This window comes from Anthonomus grandis, chromosome 22 (genome assembly GCF_022605725.1).
Source record: "Anthonomus grandis grandis chromosome 22, icAntGran1.3, whole genome shotgun sequence".
NCBI lineage: Eukaryota > Metazoa > Arthropoda > Insecta > Coleoptera > Curculionidae > Anthonomus > Anthonomus grandis.
Window position 1 is genome coordinate 5,644,039 of NC_065567.1, and position 19,646 is coordinate 5,663,684.

Genomic DNA, 19,646 nt, shown 5'->3' on the forward strand with positions numbered 1-19,646 from the left:
TAGTATATTTTCCGATTCAGTTGCTAAAGTCTCTTTGATTGATGAATTTATGGCTAAGGCTTAAATTTTTTTCTTGTTGCGGTGTAAAAATTATATCAGACAAATTTAAAAAAACGTTGCACCTACCCAAAAAAAAGCGGTATTTTAAGTTATTTTTACACTTAAGGTGACTGCCATATACTGATTTTAATATAGATAATTTATCTCGTAACGTCTTAAATTTCCTGTCGCCGAATTCCGCCACATCATTCCTAAACATTTCATCTAAAATAATAAACTCAACAAAAGGTAGTAACTTAGCTAACGTTTAGTTAAGTTTTTCATATTAACACAAACTTTTTTTCATTTTAGGACTTAATCCTCTTAATCCAATAGGTCTCCATGATGCTTTAGTAATTGCAAATTTAGCATCGCAGGCTTTCCTACTATTATAAACAAATCGTGTTGGCTAATTGCCTCGTAGCAGGGTTATATAAAAAAAACTTAATGTTACCCTATTGAGGGAACAAAATATTGAAGGTAACTGAATATAAATTAAGAAAAAATTAATTAAAGCAATATCCTAGCACAATCATAATCCCCATTAGGGTGGGTCGGTTCTCTAGGTTTTTTATGCCTGTAGTAAAAAAAGTTGCCAAATGGTCCATAATGAATACCAATTTTTTACTTTTTTTAATTTTATTATTTTACCCCCCCCCTGCCCGACCCCTAAAAAAAATTAAAAAAAAAATTATAATATTAAAGACTGCTGCTTCAAACAACTAAAAATAGCTTCAAACACACCCACAAAAATTTTTATTCAATTTAAACAACGTTAAGCCTCCCCGCCAGGTAATACTACAGTCTAATACTAAACTCTTTGATATTTCAAAGTGCAAATGTACCGATTTTAACTTGTGTATTTGTGAGAAGTCATACAAAGTTCCAAAAATGGAAAAAGCTTTCCTAAACGACCAGAGAACTACACGATTAATGTCTATAGTGCAAGTAGATGCCAAAACAAGTAAAATTTTGCAGCAAAAACAAAAAAGAAAAAGCAGGGACCTCTCGCGTAATATTCCGGAGGACAAAAGTCAACAAAACATTTCGGGTAATGTATCTGAAAAAAAAATTGAACAAGGCAATCTATCAGATATATCAGTGCAAAGCGAACCAGACTGTGATCCAGACTTCGAACCAGAGCCGTCAACTTCTACGGGTATAACCCTCGACTTTCCTGCCTTAACAAAAGCAATAGACCGAACTGGATTATCAAGTAGAAAAGGAGCAATGATCGCCAGTGCAGTTCTGGAAGATGTTGGATTCCAAAATTGATCAATCTTATGTAATAGACAAGTCCAAATTAAATCGACAAAGGAAAAGGCAACGACGTGATTTACAAAAAAATATAATAAAAGATGGTACTAGTCTTCAAGCTCTCTATTTTGATGGACGCAAAGATAGAACTCTTCACATTAAAAAAACAGGGTGAATCGTCATCTAGGAAAATCATTGTCGAAGAACATATAGTGTTATTAAAGGAACCAGGTAGCGACTATATAGGACACGTAACACCTGAAAACGGTACTGCAAAGACCATAGCTTCAACGATTCTAAAATATTTAACCGAAAATGAAGTATTAGTTAGCGAGTTAGTTGCGGTTAGCTGCGATGGTACTGTCATTAACACTGGGCCTCACGGTGGTGTAATACATTTGTTGGAATTACATCTTAAACGACCTTTGCAATGGCTAATATGTCAACTACATGCAAACGAGTTGCCATTGCGACATTTGGTTCGACATCTGGATGGAAATACCACAGGACCATTATCATTCTCGGGTTCTATCGGCAAACTTATTGAAACATGTGAGCGATTACCTGTCGTGTGCTACGAAAAAATCAAAGTTAATTTGCCTGAGGTAAATTTAAAAGAATTAAGTAGCGATCAAAAATATTTATACGAGATTTGCACTGCCATATCTACTGGAAACTGTCCATCTAATAAATCTCCTGGTAAGTTATCTCACGCAAGATGGCTAACAACAGTAAATCATATCTTGCGGGCTTACATTGCGGTAAGAAATCCCCCGCCTAAATTAAAAGTGTTGACAGAATATATTCTGCGAGTATATGTGAAGATTTGGTTTTGAGTAAAAACTGTACCATTGTGCACATTTGGAGCTCTTCACCTTTGGCAGCTAATTCAATATTCAAGATATTTAAGTGAAGAACTTAAAGCTGCGGTTGATCCTGTAATTCAACGAAATGGCTTTTATGGCCAACCTCAAAATATTATACTAACGATTATCTTTGACTCACGTCGTCATATAAGAGAATTAGGGTACAGAAAAACTGATCAATCTAAATATTAAGTTGCAGGTCGAATGAGAAAAAATTCCTGTAAATTTGAATAGCACGATAAGAAAATTTGAAATTCCCAAGTTCAATTTTGAAGCGGAATCATATATTGATTTAATAAATTGGCAAGAGTGCAAAGTAACAGAGCCACCAATGACGAAGCATCTGTCTGATGAAGAAATTGAAGAATTTATTAAAACTAGCAGCTATCCAGAGGGAGATTTATGGAAGTTACCCTGCCATACGCAGGCTGTTGAAAGATGTATCAAATTAGTGACAGAGGCATCGTCGGCCGTATGTGGATTTACTAAGAGAGATGGTTGGATACGTACAACGATAGCATCTAGAAGCCAGATGTCAAAGTTTAATACCAAATCAGACTATGAAGTAGGAAATTAGAAATTGCTCATATGGTTGGGTGGATGGGTGGGCAGGGATGGAACTCGATGGGAGCCACCTCCCCGTGGTGAGTTCTGGGCTATTTTGTATCTGTTTATATACAAAATAGGCGAAGAGCTGCTCGTAAGGGAAAAGTTGAAAAATGCTTGATTTTTTTTTAGGTTCGAGAGCTGGCGGGGGGCCTAAATATGTCTACAATTTTATAATGTTTTTTTTGCGTAATTAGAGGGCTATATTACATTATTTTATAGTACAGGCAAATTATTTACTTTTTATTTTTTTTTTGTATTTTTGGGAGCGTAGCGGAGGGTGCAAACGATGATGATTTTTTTTTAACTTTGCACGAGATTATTTTACCCAATAGCAAGTTTTTAAACCACAGGTCTGTCAAAATTAAAGAAAAAGTATAAAAACGACCCATCCTAATCCCCATGCTTAAACTGATTTTAAATTTTTTTAAACTAAGCGATTTAACTAAATAAACAATTTTTTTAATATTTAGGAATAAAACGTACCCAATTGGATTATATATTAGGAAATTATTTAAATTAGGTTTACAATATGTATATTATATAGGCAATTAAATTAACTGCACACAAGTTCTATAAAAACTTTGTACAAAATAAGAATTAATACTACGTGTATCAATTATCCAGAATCTATTTCATATTCTATACAAATTTCATCTCTTAAAAGATACTCTTTGTATAATTTTTTGGATTTTTTGATGGAAATAAGACTCTTTTGATTTGATTTGATTGGCCGGTACATGTAGGCAATATCTCGCATTAGGTACTATAGAATAAATATTCTGGATACATGCCAAAGTGGATAGAAGGGCGGAGATAATAGGACATGTACTTGTTTTTTTATTTTTAGTTGATTTAATTAGAAAATAGAAAAAAAATTAAATAGTTAGTGGCGTATCTATATTTCAATCTAAATCTATCTAAGATCCAAAGGAAAGATAGCCAAAAAATCAAAATTTCAGTTGCTACAAATGTAATAATTGTATAATTGAGGGGGTCAGAAGCCAAGGGGTCCAAGTGACATTTTTTCAGAAATCGGTCTAAGTGTAAAAACTGAATGGTGAAACATTATTTTATATTATGGCAAAGAGAACTAAGTGCGTTTCAATACTAGTGCTGCTCTCTATGAACTGTTAAAAAAATCAGCAGATTTAGTCGCCCGTATTGTTAATTGGCATACGGAACTAAGTGCGCTTGAACCCCTTTGCCACTCAAGCATCAGTCATTTAGTAGATTACGCGCGAAGTGACAGAGGTTAAGTTTTGCAAGCTTTTACAGGTTTTAAGTTGTTTTGAAGTTTTTTTTTTTAATCAAAATGGTTACTTCTGATGAAGACCAAAATGGTAAGTTCTCAAAGTGCTATATAATTTGTTGAAAAATGTTGACGTTTTTTTTTTTTTCATTTTAGATCTATTTAGTGATAATTTCGATGTTGATATGGACTACGTCCCAAATCAAAATAGTTCACAGCCTTCTTTAGATTCAGAGCTTAGCATAGCAGAAAGAGAACCTCAAGCAAGTACATCGAAGAAACGAACATGAAAAATAGCACCGTGGAAGCGATCCGAAGCAAAACTGAAGCGTAACTCTGGCCAAAGGTACGTTGGACGGCAGGATGAAGTTCATGAAGCAAAATCAGTTAAACCGTACAATCACATTTGTAGATACAAATATAATGAACATTTTACCGAAGAAGTGCGCATGTCTATATTTTCATTTCTGGGATCTCGGAATGAAACAAAATGGTTGGGACTTGCGAACTTCATTCATTGTTTCATGTGTTTCTAAGCATATTCCTAAACGACGCAATCGACTTGCAGTTTCTGAAAAAAACGTCAGCATAATCATAACATTGAAAAATAATCGCGTAATCATATTGTAAGCAGTTTTTTTTGTGTACGTTGGATATTTCTCAGAAGAGGTTCAATAACGCTGTCAGTAAACATAAAGAAACAGGAATCGCCTATACAGATCAAAGAGGTCGTCATACTCCTGGAAATAAACTAAGCGAGGACACTATCAATTTAGTGAAAGAGCATATAAATTCCTTTCCTAAGTTTATTAGCCATTATACAAGAAAGGATAACCCAAACCGTAAATATCTATTTCCAGAATTAAATATTTCAAAAATGTACAGTTTGTATAAAGACTTTTGTTCACAACGACGAACAGGTCCTGTAAAAATCAGCAAATACCGTGATATTTTTAACACTCAGTTCAGCCTTAGTTTTCATCGGCCTTACACCGACACTTGCTCAACCTGCGATATTTTAAAAAGCAAAATGGATGCACTAGATCCAGGTTCTGAAGAAAAGAGAGCCTTACTCCGCGACTACGAGATTCATTTAAGGAAAACCTTAGCTAAAGAATCCCCAACTCATCGTGCCATATGTTTTGACCTGCAAAAACCTCTACCCACTCCATTTATTACATGCAGCAAACTGTACTATTTACGTCAACTTTGGACATACAACATACTGGTACTGGCAACATGTATATGTGGCATGAGGCAATGGCAGCGAAAGGGTCTCAGGAGGTTTTATCATGTCTAATCAAATATATTGAATGTCTGTCATCAACTATTACCCATATAGACGCTTTCAGTGATAACTGCGGCGGACAAAATAAAAATATACTGAAATTCTGGACCTATATTGTGCATACATACCCACATCAAAAGCGTAAATCATCAATTTCTTGTCTCAGGCCATTCGTTCATGGAGTGCGACCAGAATTTTGCCCTTATAGAAAAATCAAAAAGGAAGCTTACAAACATATTTACTCCTGATGATTGGATCTATTTTGTGGAAGGCGTTAGTCGCAAATTTATTGTGGTTAACAGCCTCAGGACTTAAAGTCAATATCTCCAATGGATAGCTACATGAAACAAAACATTGTAAGCCTTAGTAAGATGCAATGGTTGCATTTTGAAAAAACCGAACCCTACAATTTTTTTTTATATTGAGTTCATGTTAATTTCTCTATTAGAATAAACATTTCTTTATTTTGGTAAATTGTTATGTATTTTATTTTTAAGGCAAAGGCGTTTAATAAAAACAGAAATATAAAATATCACCGAATATTTTTTATTGACCTAAAACTTTAATCAAACATTCTCAAAACTCCTAATTTGTTACTTGGACCCCTTGGCTTCTGACCCCCTAATTATTTTCGAGATTTTATAGTGATAATATGCATAGAATAAGTATTTTTAAAGCGAGCTTGGAAAGGTACAGAATTTGTACACTAGAGACATCAGGTTTTTATAATCCTATTTATTAACCCATTGGCTTAAAAACCTTAAGGTAGCATTCGGTTCCTAGCGACGGCGACCGGCGACTGCGACCAGCGACTCAGGACCGCGACCTACTGCTTCACGTGGATTTATATGTAGCACTGACAGGGATAATCGACCGAGTCGCGCGACATGTAGGCGCGGCCCACGAACGTCCTGCGACACGCGACGTGGTCGCACCCGAGGCAGTGCGGCGGGGCGACTTTAGCGAAAAGCACGTGAAAATGGCGACTTTTTCATCACAAGAGGATGAGATATTAATAGAATTAATCAATAAAAACCCACCCTTATACAATGTACAGCTGCAATCTTATAAAGATAACGTTGTAAGGGACAATATTTGGGAGGAAATTGGACAAACACCGAATAAAACAAGTAAGTACCTCCTCATGTTTCTATATTTTTCTCGAAACTTTGGTGGTACAATAATATGTATAGTTCTTGTACGCAATTTTAAATACTACAATAAATTACTGTAGGAAAACACTAATTTCTTCTATTTATACTATTTTCTTGCCATGAAACTTGACCGGCTGGATGCAAGAAAAATGATTTTAATGAATCCCGAATTTGAAATGCCGCTTGGTTTGCAAAGCCACCAAACCGGGTTAATGGTATCATGTTGTCTGTAGGCCGGGATATCTTTGGGTCATCTTTATAATAAGGAATGTCATTTCGTTCTAAATAAGCATCTCGTAATAGATTATGCAGACAACAAGCGGTCAAAATTAAGTCATCAATTACCTCTGGTCTGATTGATATCGCTGTGTAAAATATTCGAAATACCTGTGATAACATTGCAAATGAATTCTCTGTCACTCTTCTAGCACGGCATAGTCTGTAGTTGAAGATAGCTTTATCACGATCCACTCTCGCATCATTTCTATAATATGGCTTCATCATATACGTGTCAAGGGCAAACGCTTCATCACCCACTAAAAAGTGTGGAAGTACAATATCTGTTCCTGGTAAATTTGCGGGCTTCGGGGCATTAAATTGATCCCGAGCAATTTTTTTTCCTATGCCTGATTTGTGGAAAATTCCGCTGTCTCCCTCTTTACCATAAGAGCCCACGTCAACTGCAATAAACTTGTAATTGGCGTCTACCACCGCCAAAAGCACAATCGAATAATATTCTTTATAATTAAAAAACAGCGAACCACTGTTATTAGGAGCCTTAACCCGCACATGTTTACCGTCGATAGCCCCGAAGCAATTGGGAAAATTCCATCGATTCCAAAAGTTATTTGCAACATTCTTCAAATTATTTTCTGTAGGTGTCGGTAATAAAAGTGGCACTAAATTCTTTCGTAGGCTTGCAAGTACGTCCTTGATTATTCTGCTAATATAACTTGCCGATATTCGATAAGTAAACTCCAATGAAGCATATGATTCTCCAGTGGCTATAAATCTGAAACAAAATTGTTTGTTACAGGTAACGAATGCAAAAAAAGGTGGAAGTATATAAGAGATTCCTACAATAGATGCAAACGTAAAAATAAATTGCCCACGGCATCTTCAACTTCTTCAAAAACCACAAAGTGGCTGTTGTTTGAGCGACTTCGCTTCCTGGATAAAATTCCTACAGAAAGGACCAGTATTGCGTCTGTCCAAGATGAAAACATTGAATGTGAAGAAAATAGTGAAGAAACAAACACGGCAACTGGTGGACTGACAATTGATACAGAAGAGAGAAGTGAAAGAAGAACGAATGAATTGGAAAATGAACTAGCAGGAATAGGCACAGCTGAAACAAGCAGATTGAGGACCAATAGAGACAAGGTAAGCGGTGAACGGACAAACAATGAAAGGGCAACCGGAACAGGAACACTCACAGCTGGAACGAGTGGATTAGGGAAAAAATGCACAAAACGTCAACAGGAAAATAATAATGCATATGCACTTTTAATAGAGTATTGGAAAGAGAGAGACAAACTGAGACAAAATGAAATGAATGCCGTGATGGCACAGGAGCCACATCAGCCAGCTGCAGATGTAGATGGAATTAATTCATTTTGCTCTCATATCGGGTCAATTTTAAATAAATTAACACCTGAACTAAGAGTCGAGGCTAAAACTAAAGTTTTTAATTTAATGGCTGAGTATGAATTAAAGAACCTTAATCAAAATTCAAATTGAAGTAACATTTCTTTTACTTCACATTCGAATCAAAGCTATTCCATATCAGATAATACAACCACCTCTACAATAAATCAGACGCCAAATTCTCCTAACAGTGTGTCCTCTCCAATTCTCGAGCCTACTAACTTAACTACCTCACTATCGGATCATGTGGCATCGGATGCTAGTGATTATCTAGGATCTACACAATATGATGATAATTATTTTCTTACCTCAATGTAAGGAAAAGTTTTTGAGCACTTGTAATTATTGTTGGTGGGCCATTTCGTTTTGGTCTGATGTCTTCATTTATTAAATTGAGTATGAAATTAAACTGTTTATGATTTAACCGGCAATATTTTCTGAATTTCTCTTCTTTGTAATTTAAGTGCCGTTTTATAAGTATTTGAAAGCACCCTTCTTCTTCTCGCGATGTAAAAATTGAGTCGATTTTCCTCTTTGCTTTTTTCGGAGGCATAGTTAATAACATAATAACTAAATCATCTTCTTCATCCTCCAATAACTGCTGAATAATTCTTTTTCTATTTGTAGTTAAAACACTCAACATACTTGAAACCCAACCACCTTTAGTTTATAATCTGCACTGAGTTTAGTATGGGTCGCGTAGCTTTGCCGCGTAGTTTCGTATGCTGTAGGTCGCCAAGCGACAGGCGACCATTGTCGCTTGGTCGCTAGGTCGCTGTCGCCGGTCGCCGTCGCTAAGAACCGAATGTTACCTTTACGCTATAAATCAATAATTATTCAAATCTAGGCTTTGTACAATTTTTTTATACCATTAAAACAATTAAACATCAATCATCGATCAAGTATTTTAAGATTAATAAAAAATTGTCTTAGTAATTTCCGCATAAGCTTCTGCAGATATTAGGATTGTTCATCTATTTTATTAAATGGCCCTAATGTAATAAAATATTTATTTACTGAAGTAGAATTCATCTTACATAAAATAAGTTACAAATAATATATAAAGTATAAAATTATAAATTTGGTTAGATGTTTATTGAAATTATGAATTTAATTACTTCTTAGTTATTAACATAATTAAAAAGTAATTAGGACCATTTGAATTACGGAAAAGATAAGTGAACATGTTCAGTTGAATTATGGCAATGTTGCATTATGCTTACAAAAAGTCTTTTAAAAATTTCGGAATGTCTGAATATTTCCGGAAAAACCTAAAATTAAAAAAAAAAATATTTATAATTTTTTTGATGTTATTTAAAGGCGGATATCAAGATTAATGATATATTTTCAGCGACTTCTCTCGCCCTTCATGATAACAAAGTAGTATTTATTTTCGGCATTTTAATCAGCGTCAATTAAGGCAGCTTTGTTATAATTTAATTTATGAAATTAGAGTCCCTGCTATAATTTTACTAAAAAATGCTTTTGAAGAAAATGCTTGTATATTAAAACTAATAATAGATAATATATCTCATAATACTCTTTAATAAAGTTATTGTGATTTTCCATATAAAAATTATACCTAATCGTTCAAAAATAAACGCTTTTTTAACTATTGTAACTATATCTCAGAGCCTAAATTTTTGAGAGGGCGTATTATATTACTTCCAGTTATTTCTATTTCATTTTAAATAATCTTGTCAGGATGTATTATAACACTAAAGTTTTAAACAATAGCAAAACGGTAAATGTACTTACATTAACTTGTGGTATATGTTTCGAACGGGTAAGAAGACAGAATGGTAGATGGATTGCTTACGTCAGGATTGTAGATAATTGTTATGAGATGATACGATATTACATACCTAAAAATTAAAAGGTAAATGTGAGCAAATATTTTACCCTAGTTATTGTGAATGTTAAATAAATATAAAAAGGTTTACAGAAGGCCATTTCAGGTTTATATATACCATAAAACTATCAATAAGACTAACATCCTTCAAAACTTTGTTAAAGAATTGTTTTCCAATCCAGGTAGAACAAAACCTGATGCCCAGCATTAGAAATCATGTTGATGGGATAGTGCTCGCAAACCCTCCATAAAATAACACTGATGTAACGGCCAAATACACAGTCTACAAAATAATCCCAGGTGCCCTAACACTCTGGGTTGCACTACTGCCACGGACCAACTTACACTAGCTAGCGTTGTTGTAGGTACCAAGGAATCAGATAACTATACTTATACTTATTATATTATATACAATACTTATATATACATATATATTATATATATATACTATATTATATACGGCAGGATGCGCATTTAAATATTACTTTTATTATACTGATAATGGCTAAGATAATAGGAAAGACATAAGGTAAAACATTGCTTAATGAAAAATCTCACCTTTGTAATTTAATGGATACAAATATTTTAAAAAAGGCACTAACCACAAACACTAGGGAAAAATTAGGAGAGACCAAGTGGGCACTGCTGCGCAAGATTTAAAAAAAGATTTTGAGAATTTTTTGCGGAGATCAACATTCCCACATATCATAACTTTTTTCGAAGAGACCTTTTTACCACCCGAACCTGTTCATCCCAAAGTTCTTCTTCGGAAACAGATGGCAATAGGGCGGCTAAGATGGTATTATTTAACCGCTCTACTTGACCTTTGGGGTGTCGCAACTGCGTTTATGATATGCCAGACATTATTTTGTCGCCAAAATACCTGAAAAGCGTTGGAGGTAAATAAACTTCCCTGGCCACTCCACTTCCACTCCATATGTTGCAAATAAATCTTAAAAGTAATCGATTATATATTTGATTTTCGTATTTTTAGCCACTATGATAAATAAAAATGTAGTAAATTTGTCAATTCCAACTATTAGGTAAGCATTTCCCGTCTTTCACTTTGGAAATGGTCCGAGATGATCGACGTGAAAAGTGTGCAACGGCTGGACTCTTTTCGGAATAGCATATAAAAAGCCCTTCCTTTCTTTTCAGAGTTCCGTTTATTTCGTTTATAGGCATAGTATACATTTTGGGGAACCTATAATGTTCACTTAGGTGGTGTAGCATTCTTTCTACTCCGAAATGCGCAAAATCGTTGTATGAAGCTTTAGGTATTAAGTGTTTTTCGTATTCGGTCTGAGAGGGATTTTTTGACAAGATATTGCAGATGTCCTTAATGGTGTTATCGGTCAGCTAATCCGATAAAACCCAATCAGCTTCCTTAATACGTAAAATAGTATTGGATTTTGAAGTATTTACTTTAGATTCGCACGGATTTCGGCTTAAGCGTCATTATTTTGCATCACCTGGTCGATATTGAACGTCGAAGGTAAACTCCTATCATTCCAGCTACCCCCTAGCAATTTTGAGTATTAACTACTTTTTCTTACTTGTGGCTTTTAAAGAATTGCAGTCTGTTATAACGGTAAATGGCATACCCAAAAAAAAGGTGCACATTTTTTTTTAAGGTTTTCACTACGGCAAGAGTTTCGAGTGGTAGTTTTTTTTCTGTCAGAAGTTTGGCAACTACACTCGCCGGCACAAAATTCCGCCACCCTGAAATATTGGCCAAGTTTGATGTTTTATAAATTTTTTATTTTTTATCAGATTCTCACGATTTTGCCATCAGTTTTTAGATACTTAGATACATCTGTTGTGATTTTTTAAAATCATTAATACTAGTAAAACAAACTGTTGTTTTTTCTCGTAATTCCAAAAGACCCTGTAGGAAAATTAAGGTGGATAATTCTGTTTACATACTGTTCCTTGTAATCTTTGATGTATTCTAAACATTTCGATTTTTGATTCATTCCATTATCTCATTTCTGCTGCGAGCTGCAAATTTTTTATTAAAACGCTGATTTGAAGCGTATTTTTATTAGGAGAAACAAACACTAGGTATATCATAAAGTTAATTAAAAAAAAACAATTTTAATAGCGTGTATTTTCTCCTCTCGCAGCAATAATAGCTTGCAGTCTTCGCGGCACCGAATGAATAGGGTTCCTTATTCTTTCTTGAGGGATAGCCTCATATTCTTCGATCAGCGCTAGTCGTAAGTCTTGCAAGGTTTGTGGTTGTACAGGACGACGACGAACGGCCCTTTTAAGTTGATCCCAAAGATGTTCTATTGGGTTGAGATCCGGGCTACATGCGGGCCCTTCCAATCTTGGGAGTCCAACTTCATCCAGATATTCGCTCACTACATGTGCAACGTGAGGTCTAGCATTATCATGCATTAATGTAAATTGGTTCCCAATGAATGGGACAACAACTTCTTGAAAGATTTCCTCAATGTAATGGTGGGCGGTTAGAGCTCCATTTTCAATAAATACAAGATTGGTGCGTGCTTCGGTAGAAATGCCCACCCAAATCATGACTGAACCGCCACGATATGAGATTTGTTCTGAAATGGTGCAGTCAGCATATCTTTCATTTCTACGTCTGTATACCTGCTCACGACCATCCGGCATCCTTAAACAAACCCTGGATTAATCTGTAAATAGTACGTTTGCCCACTGTTTTAGAGTCCACTCAAAATGCAATCTTGCAATCCTCAGTCGGTGTTGTCGATGCCGAGGAAGTTATTGTGGACATCTTGCTGGCCTTCGTGAATAAAGTCCAACTTCTGCTAATCTTCTACGTATCGTTCTTTCACTTACACTTACTCCGTGTATTCGCAAGTCATTTTTTAGACACTTAGCAGTAGATCTTCGATCTCTTAAAGAACTAATGGTGACAAAGTGATTATCAGCTGCAGTGGTCATTCTCCTTCTGCCAGAGCCTTGTCGTCTAGTAAAAATTCCCGTCTGTAAATACCTATTCCAGGCATCTCGAACTCCTTCTTTAGTCTGAGTTCTTTATAATATGGAGATTTAGCAAAGCATTAGTCAGTGCTGAACTCATTCGAAAATGTTGAAAATACAGATTATAATGAAATTTTTTTGGGACAATGTTATCAAAATATGCAACATTTTTGGGAACTTTGGTAACTATTAAAAGTACTCATCACTGAAACTTAAATGATCAGATGTGGTAATTTTATCATGGACAACTACTCTAAAACAAAATCGATTTAATTAAAACAGGAATTGCTAGTTAAGCAACAAAAAACTAACGAAAGACAGTAGGACAAGCAATTATTATTTGTAACAGTAACTATTATTAATTTTAAATTTAAAAATAACATAAAATAAGCATCACTTGTCAGAAAATAAGCACGAGAAGAGTAAATAGTAGACATATATGTCATTACAAATCTACTGCATAAGTCTAGAACTCAAAATTCCAATAAGAGTCGAAAGATTGATTGAACTAGTTACAGATTGCAAGATATCCTGTTAAATATCTGTCACCACCTATGCATTTGAGATTTTGCAGAGACCGACTTCCCACACATTATAACTTTCTCCGAAGAGACCTTTTTACCCACATAAGTGCTATTCCTGTTTATTTCTGTTATCTTTTCACAACCTCTTAAGACATAAAACTCAAAGATTCTCAAAGATAGCCCTTATTTTTACATGTCCATTCTTAACATTCTTATCGATTATCTTTGTCTTTTTCAATATTTTTTTTATGGTTGACGAAAACCAGTTAAAATTTAATACGTAAAATAAACTCACGTCTTACATGTAAATTTTGGTCTACATTTCAAAAGACCGTGTATAATAACTGTCAGACCTATATTTGAAACCTTTGGTGTGACACTTAAATCACAAAGCTGTCTTACCACTAACCAAAACTCTTTGTTTTATTCTCGACACTACTGTACTACTCTTACTCGATCACTCTTGAAACTACTCTAACTTAACTAAACTTCGATAGAGCATTCTTGGAACTAAGACTTTAAAAACCCTATCAAAGCCGTTTGTCAAGATAGGATAATATGGTATTGCAACGAAAGTTTACTTACTTATATCCTGCTCTTTTTGAAATGTGGTGGTCTTTAAGATTAACTTTGTCTGATTAAGGATGTCTTCTAACTAGTTTTTCAATAATACGAAACGTGAACGTGAACGTGACCCTATCAAATATTTTAAATATTTTTTAATTAAATCTGTTACTAGTTAGAGGAAATTAAATTCAACAATATACTATCAAATGCATGCTAGGCATTTTATATTGAATTCAATATTAAAGTCAAATCTTAAAGATAAAAATTAAATAATAGGAAAAGAGATTTAAATAAATTGCCAATACATATTTACACTTTGCAGTTATACACATGTAATTTAGAAATGAGTAAAATTACCTAAAATATATAACTATTTTCTTTGACATATTATTATTACTCTTTGATCTAATTTATTTAAATCCTTTAAATGCTACTATTTGCAAAAAGTTTTCTAAAATTTCCATCCTGTATTTCTAAATCGTAAAATAATAAAACACAAATGAAAAATTGCCAATTTATTCTATTTTTAATGTAGTGACCTTTTTCTTCGAATAATTGCAATAGCATATTATAGCCATTAATATGTTGTCCAAACTTCTCTAATAATACCCATATCAAAATAGTCTAGAGGACAAGGAAAAAAGCTGTTTTATTTTTAGATGGCAAAAATTGGATTCGAAGATAAAGTGTGTTTATTATTTGTTGGCCATTCCTTCAAACATATCTAATCACATTTATCATTTAAGTTGTTCTTATTGTATTAAATAAATAGTTAACATTTTTTATTTAATAAACCGGCAAATATGTTCAGTACAATTTTTGCTGCCAGTGTAGTGAAAATTATCGTAAAACACAGTTACGATCTGTTGGGATGATAGAGCTTGGTATCATCCACGATTGTGATAAATTGTTATGCTCATATACTTGTGCCCACTATGTTCATAAAATATCGAGTACAGATTTGGTGGCACTACATCAATATTTCGTTTACGTCCTGATTCGGAAAGACTGAGGGTATGGCAAATACATGGCAACGCGTCCTTATTAATAATAGACTAAAATATGGAGTAATTTGCGTCATACAATTGTTCTTTTATTTCAATTTTTTGAGTAGACTTTAAGTCGATTGGCAACATTTCTTGTAAATATCTTATATTCGCAACTAAAAAGAGATGAGGTAAATGAAGTATAAAAATGAAATAAAAACAAAACAAATTTTGTTCTCAGAATCCGATATTGTTTTCTTAATATCCGCTATTAAGCAAATTGTGTCTTTTTATACTGTTTTAAATTTTTAAAATTTGCCATAAAATAGTTCTTATAATAATCTAGAAAGTTAATTAATAATATTAAAGGGGCTACCAGGGCATCCATCTATCACCCAACGTAAAGCCGTAAAGCCACTCAATGTAAAGCCAGAGGACACTGTGACGTTAGGAGCTTCGTTTGAGAATGACATAGCAAGCAGGGAAGAATGGCCTAACATAGAGGCTCGACCTCGGAATTGCAATGGAAGGATTTGCAAATATAGTATACAGACGGTTAAAGAATGCCCCACACAGGGCTGTCAGGAGCATAGTCCAGCTCCTGACCGTAGTGATACCGATCAAGGTCATTCTTTTAAGCGGAAGTGTTCGCTATTCTCGAGATGATCACGAGGAAGGAAGTCAAAGAGGGTCTGGAGACTGAAATAATCATTTACCAGGCTGCCTTAAAAGCCATCCAAGCAGCCAGGACCAGCTCCAAACTGGTAGGAGACATTAGTAGGAGGAAGACGGTTGGAAGGAATGTATTGGGTTCCTAGACACAGTGGAGTGAAGAGCAATGAGCAGGTGGACGAGTTCGCGAGGCTCGCATCGGCTCTCCCACCGATTAGGCAGGACCTCTACCTTTGACTCAGTAAAAGACACATTTCGCATATCCTAGACAACTGGCCATGGGAAAAGACCAGGAAAAACTGGAGTAGGAACAGCGGTTATCGATAGGCCAAAAAACTGCTATCAAATCCAAATAAAGCTAGGATAGCGTGGCTGCTGTCCCGGCACAGAAAGATTATAGCGGACCTGATTGGAGTCTTAACAAGTCACTGCAGACTTAACCGACATCTGAACATCTTAGGCGCGGTGCCCAGCTCGCTGTGTCCTAGACGTGGCCTGGCGGAGGAAACAGTATATCATTTTATAGGAGAATGCGAAGAAAAGGCTAGAATCAGGAGAAAAACCATGGTTGCTCCTTTCCTGCTACGAGAGGAACTAAAGGACCTAAAGGCCTGCTCATTAGGAGGGCGGATCGCCTGTTTAGGGAGACTGGGGAGGGTGGTTAGCAGTGACGACGGAGTTTTAAGTGTTGGCGGAAAAGACTTTTAGGCTTTATTCTTTATAGAAGTAGTATTAGGACCAAGAATTATATTAGTGATGTAAGTGATAAATAATAGTGGAGAGAAAAGAGATCTTTATAGCACATCCAACAGATTATCCACAGCATCTGACCTGATATTCTTATAGACCATCTTGTGGGACCAGTTATTTGAAAATTTATTTATTATTTTAACAGAGACCATATCGAAACTGTAATACTTCAGCTTACCTAATAAAAGATGGCGATAGAGTATATCAAAGGTCTGATAAGTCTAGAAGTACCAGAATATTTATTTAGCCTTCATCGTAGGCCTGATGGTATCAAGAATTGATGCTGAAACTGCTACCGTACTAAGATTCTTTCGAATAATACACATTGACTGTTAGGCAGAATTTTGTTCACAGTAAAATAGGTTAATATTTTATTATAGAGAATTAGCTTAAAAATCTTTGACTGTGTGGAAAGAACTGTGGTCTAACTATTCTTTTGTAGTGGAATTTTTAGGGCAATTTTCCAGATTGTTGGACCTCTTATTTGCTATAAATATCCGTGTTAACAATATGAAAAATTAAATGATTCATAAAATACCTGCATATTTTTAGCTTTTTGCAATAATTTAATCTGCACAGACAGCATTAGTGCCAACGTTATGTATAGCAGAAAGTATTTCGTCTAGTGTAGCTAAAGAAAATTAGAAATTCATTTAATTTTTATTGAATAAATGCCTGTTATAATATAAACTTTAATTATTTACAGAGTTTGATATAGATTTTAAAAAGGTGTAAAGCGACTATTAATTTCATTAGGATTTGAGAGGTTAATTGATAAAATATGCGTTTATAATTTTTTTGCAACTCTAGTGGCAGATAATGTTTAGTTTTTTAGTTACTTTTGCCAACTTTAAATGCTCAAAACTTTATGGTAGCAAATTTTATCATTTAATCAAGGAGCTTTTGGTTTTGTTGCTTAAACTTCTATTATGGAATGCTTAGTAAAAAATTTATAATGAACTAAATAAAAAGTTCTACTTTAGTTTCTAAGGTTTTTTTCCTATAAAATTCGATGCCAAGACATTTAAAAGATCATATTTCAAATTTAATTCACAAGACATGACTTGCAGCGTGCAGTCAACGCGTATGTGGTCTGTAACTGATTGGGTTGATCTTATTTGTTTCATAATCAAAAGCAGTTCGCACGTCAAACTGATGTAAAGAAGATCCATCTAACTTATTTGTGCAGTTATTTTAAAGTGAATAAAATATTTAAAATGTCTGACACCGATAGTGAACAGGAAGTTACCGAAGATACCCCTAACGAGATGATGTTTATCGCTGAAAAAGTCCAAGCAATTCCGGAGATTCTCGAGAAATCTCAAGTTCCAGCGATGATAAAAAGAAAATTGCCGCATTAACTGATATCGTTAAGGAATACGTTACTTTATTTGGCAAGGAGATGGATATTAAAGCTTTTATGAAAAAAGTGAACAATATGAAAACGCGACTGAAAAATAAAACTGACAAAAATAAAACAGGGAACAAGCCCATTCGTCTTTTGTCCTGGGAGAAAGTTATGTTAAATGCTATGGATGCGAACATCCTATACTAAGTTGGGTACCAGGTGAGAAATAGATTCAGGTCTTTATTATTACCTTGTAGGTACTTATCATGCATGTATATTTTTATTAGGGGCTCTTGCAATTGGCGTGGCAAGTCAACCTTCTTTACCTACTTCAAAGGATGACATTATGGTGGAAAACGATGCTCATCAGAGAGAGATTATGCCTCAAGTAGTAGCTAACAAAAAGCGATCCTACACATCGGTTGGAGATAATATTTACCAAAACTTGTAAAAATAGACGTATAATATGTATCATTTATAACAAAAATAATAATTAAACGTTTTTTTCCAGTTCAAACGTGTAAGTTTATTTTTAGTTTAAGTAAATACATCTTTGTACGTTTGAAGTAAACGACATATAGATAGCATTACATAAAAGTTTTAATCCTAATTATACAGCTATATTGTTATTGGTAATAAGACGAGCTAATTCCTCTCGCCGCATTTGTCCTTGTGTGCGAGTAGCATCTACATTTTCATTTTCTATAAATGGTAAGTCCTGTTCTTCTTCTTCGTCATTTTCTTGAAAATCTTCATCTATTAATTGCTTAGCTATATTGTGCAACACAGCACACGCAATTATAACTTTTCGAATACTGGTCAGTTTAAATCTGCATCCATACTTCAGGATAGGAAATCGCCGCTTTACTTGCCCAAATGTATGTTCAATCACAACTCGCTCTGATGTAAGCAGCCTGTTAAAGACTCTCTGATATTCCTCGTGGGGGTCGGTGTAAGGAGTCATAAGACATGACATTATACCATACCCACTGTCTCCTAGAAGAATAGTGTTTCTTGTCTTTTTCATGATTTCACACACTGCCGAATTTTTCCATACACGAGCATCATGGACTGATCCAGGCCAACTTGCATCTATACTAGTTATAATAGAATTCTGGTCGCATGTAACCTGTACATTAATACTGGCAAAACCTTTTCGATTTACATATTCGTCTCCAAATTGGGCTGGTTTTCCATCAAGACGAATATGAGTGCAGTCGATAAACTCCAATAGCTGTGGGAAAACGGAACCTGGTCAACCATTTCTCTTTGGCCTGCATAATTTGATTTTCTGCATTTGGGAACCTGATAAATTTGCCGGCTTGCTGTACAATTCGCTCTAGCACGTCATGAAATATTCTGGACACTGTGGGTTGCGAACATCCCAATTCTTCAGCTATTCCGCTCTAAAATCCAGGGTTCGCACAATACCGTAGAAATATTTTCATTTTCTGCACAGGTGACTGGGCTGCTCCACGAGATTCGAAATCCATGCCAAGAAAGTAATTTGCCAACCACACCACATTTTCCTCCTCAAATCTAAATCACGAAGTGTACGTCTTGGTTTGTAGTATTTTCTTGTACGTAAATGCTCCAAATTAGCTATAGCTAACACAATACTGCGCCGAAACAACCAAAGATCACTTAAACAAGCCCTTACAAATAGATTTTATTAAATAAAATGCACATATTTTAAGATGCAGGCTTTAAGATGCCGGGACAACTAATGGTAAACTGAGAAAAGTTGCTGTAACCTAGATTCCCTTTTTTAGAAGCAAATCCTTTAGTTTTTAAGCAAATGCTTCTTTTTATAAATAAGAAAAAGTTTATTATTAATATTATTATATACAATAACCGAGTCGTATAAC